The sequence below is a fragment of the Chrysochloris asiatica genome, unplaced genomic scaffold, assembly GCF_000296735.1.
Source record: "Chrysochloris asiatica unplaced genomic scaffold, ChrAsi1.0 scaffold00002, whole genome shotgun sequence".
Classification (NCBI taxonomy): Eukaryota; Metazoa; Chordata; class Mammalia; order Afrosoricida; family Chrysochloridae; genus Chrysochloris; species Chrysochloris asiatica.
This window is the reverse complement of record NW_006408520.1, coordinates 2,180,368-2,184,554: the sequence shown is the minus strand read 5'-3', so window position 1 is coordinate 2,184,554 and position 4,187 is coordinate 2,180,368.

The following is a 4,187-nucleotide window of genomic DNA, read 5'->3' as shown; positions in this document are numbered from 1 at the left end:
TCTATATGACCCTGCAGCCACTCTACTGGTATATATCTTATAGGAATAAGTGCTATGTCATGAATAGACCTATGCAACCTATGTTTATCATGGAGTCATGGTGTGGCACTGTGGGTTAATGCACTAGACTGAAAGGCAGTTTGAACTGCAAGGTTAGTGGTTCAAGCTCACCAGCTGCTCCTCAGAAACTCTATACAGGGTTGCTATGGATGAGAACCAACTCAACAGCACTTAACAACAACAACAACAACAATATTTATTACAACACTATTCATAATAGCAAAAAGATAAACACAACCTAATTGTCCCTCAATGGAAGAATGGATAAACAAACTTTGGTATGTACACACAATGGAGTGCTATGCAAGGCTAAAGAATAACAATGAATCTGCCAAATGCCTCATAACGTGGATGAACATGGTAGACATTATGCTGAATGAAATTACTCAATCCCAAAAGGACAAATATTTGAGACTGTATTGTCAAATGTCAAGAAAAGATTTTCACACTAAAAGAGACTTTCTTTGATGGTTGCAAAGGGAGAAAAGTCGGGAGAGTAACAGAGGGCCAGTCATTGGCTAGAGACTAGACACATGTTAACTTGGGTGAAGGGGAAGACAATATATACAATAAAAAGGAGCGTGCGCCAAAAATGATGGAGGCAGACGAAGACATGGTGGGAGGGCAACAGTTAAAGGCAACAGAGACAAGTACTGCTTTATATAAATCCCGCAATAACAATAAATGTACATGTAGATAGATTTATGGATAGACATACAGCTGGGTGTGGGAATATACACACAAATATATTTAGGTTTGACAAAGTGGGAATGAGAGATATCATTGCTGATGTCTGATGGATCTTGGCTGAAAGCAGAGAATATCAGAAAGATGTTTACCTATGTTTTATTGACTATGAAAAGGCTTTTGATTGTGTGGATCATGACAAGCTATAGACAACATTGAGAAGTATGAGTATTCCAGGACACTTAATTGTACTTCTGAGGAATCTGTACCTGGACCAAGAAGCAGTTGTTCAAACAGAACATGGGAACACTGAATGTTTTAAAATTGGGAAAGGTGTGAGACAGGGTTGTATTCTTTCACCATACTTATTCAACCTGTATGCTGAGCAAATAATATGAGAAGCTGGGTTCTATGAAGTAAAACATGGTGTCAGGATTGGAGGAAGACTCATTAACAACCTGCGATATGCAGATGATACAACCTTGCTTGCTGAAAGTGAAGAGGACTTGAAACATTTATTGATGATGATCAAAGAGTACAGCCTTCAGTATGGGTTGCATCTCAAAGTCAGAAAAACAAAAATCCTCACCACTGGACCAATAAACAACATTCTTATCAATGGAGAAAAGACTGAATTTGTCAAGGACTTCATTCTTCTTGGATCAACTGTCAACATTCATGGAAGCAGCAGTCAACAGATCAGACGATGTATTGCATTGGGCAAATCTGCTGCACAGGAACTTTTTAAAGTATTGAAGAGCAGAGATGTCAGCTTGAGGACTAAGATGTGCCTGATCCAAGCCATGGTATTTTCAATAACCTCATATGGATTTGAAAGCTGGACAGTGAATAAGGGAGATCATAGAAGAATTGATGCCTTTGAGTTGTGGTGTTGGAGGAGAATACTAAAAGTGCCATGGACTGCCAAAAGAACCAATAGATCTGTTTTGGAAGAAGTGCAGCCAGAGTGCTCCTTGGGGGCCAGGATGGCTAAGCTTTTTCTCTCATACTTTGGACATATTTTCAGGAGAGAACACTCGCTGGAGAAGGCTGTCATGCTGGGTAAGATGGAGGGTCAGAGAAAAAGAGGAAGACCCCCAACGAGATGGATCGGCCCAGTGGCATCACTGATGGCATCAAGTGTGGCAGCGGTAGTGAGGTTGGCCCAGGATTGGACATTGTTTCGTTCTGCTGTATATGGGGTCACTCTGAGTCAGGTCCAACTCGATGGCACCTGACAACAACAACATTTACCTTTGATGCAAAAATATCCATGAATGTGATAGAGCATACTGGGGCAAAGTTATGGAAACTTCTTAGACATATCCAAACAATTTGAGAGAATGAGTCACTGGATTTGGGGACTCAGGATCATAATCTCAGTGGACACCATAGTCAATTGGCATAACACAAAGACAATATTCTGCATCCTATTTGGTGAGTAGCAACTAGGGTCTCAAAAGCTCACGAGTGGCTATCTAATGTGCAACTATAGATCTCTTCCTGTCCAGAGGAATGAAGAGTGATGGAAATCAAAGACACAGGAAAATAATTATTCCAATGGACATTGGACCATATGAACATCAGTTTCTGTAACTCTGAGACTTAAAGAACAACATAGCATGTGGTTACCATTAGTAACGGCTTTGAAGGGGACAACATTACAAGGACCTATTAGAATGGGAGAAAAATGTGGAACAAAGCTCGAAATCATAGAAATATCAGGCTTATTGGTTGGATAGCCCTGGTGGAATCCCTGAAACTATCATCCTTAGTCACCCTTCAGTTTTGGAATGGAACTCACCCCTAAGGCTCAAAATTTAGCCAAACAATAGACAGGTCTGTAAGAGTAATGATAACACTAACAAGGTAGCACACTTTAGAACAATCAACCATTTGAGGCTCAATGGACAAAGTTCAGAAGAGTTAAGAAAAAAGGAGAAATGGAAACAGAAAACAGGGAAGAAGAGGGATCAAGAGACGTTACATTGTGAGAATTGCAATCAGTGAGTTGAAACAAATATTTATGAATTGCTGAATGTAAAACTGATGATCTACTCTGTAAACCTTTACCCAATTCACACATTTTTTGTCATATGTAATAACTTGCTGAAAATTTCTTGCTTTAGATGTTTCATTTAATCTATAGAATTAAATCTGCCTCTGGATTTAAACCAGTTGCTGTCAACTGTGTACCTGTGGTTCCTAGTGATTAATTTTTCAGAACTAGATCACCAAGCCTTTGTTCTAAGTCATCTGTTGGTAGTCTAGAACCTCTGGTCTTTTTATTAGCAGCCCGGTGCATTAACTATTTGAAACTATTGGGTGACTTATTTATTTATTTTTCATTTGGAAAGGGATATAAGACTGTGTCAAAAAAATAGTCAAGATCCATAATTAGACTTCCATTTGCAAGTCAAAATCTTGCCAACAAACTAATAATCTTACACAATTGAGACATTAACTCACTGCCTGGTCCAAAGCAGACTTAATAAATTAGGGCCACCACTGACATAGTGAATATAGTGTCATTATTATTATGCAAAGGCATATAGATGCTGGAATACAATAGATTAAAAGAAAACGCACTTATAGTTAATAAAATAAAAAGATCACTTTCTGTGGCATAAGAAGAAAGTTGAGACAGTTTTTGCAAAAGATAGAAAAATCTCTAATTATTTAAACCAAAGGTTCTAAACCATCTCCATGTCCTTGTGGCTATCTCAAACTAAAGTTCTTCTTCCATTTTAAAGGTGACTGGGAAAAACTTTACTGTGGACTAGTTTAATTGAGGGAGTGCAGTGGCTCTGTACTGTAAGAATTCGAATGCAAACCACAAGGTTGGCAGAGGGAGAAAAATGAGACTTTCTGCTCCTGCAAAGATTTACAGTCTCAGAAACCCTATGTGTTGGAATCAATTTGACAGCACTTAACAAAACAACAAGTTTAATTGAGTTTCATTGTTTCCTTCTGTTTTGTTTGCCTTTTGTAAGTGTCTTTAAAAAAGCACACATGCACATATGAAGGAAAGGAAAGTAACCCCTAACTAGATATAAAGAAAAAAAATCTAGACATGACAGATATAACTTCTAATTTGTTACAGAAAATCATAAAGTTTTAGAAGAAACTATTTAAGAGCTCCAGTGAAAATAAAACAAACCCAAAACAGGAGAGAAAAGTGATATATCAAAAGACCTTTAAAGGTTTTTCACCCGAAATTGAACAGATGGGAAAAAACACAGTCTGTTTGCTCTTTTTGTCCTTGAACAAAAAGCTCTGGGGAAAAAGAGTGAGGGAGAGTAGTTGAGAGCCAATCACATAATCTATTTTTAGGTATAAACAGGTGTGTTGAAAGGGTTTAGGTACAAAGAACACTAAGTTTCAACTGGAATAAAGGGTAATATGTATATTTACTCATAATTTCAAATCTGTCAAATGTA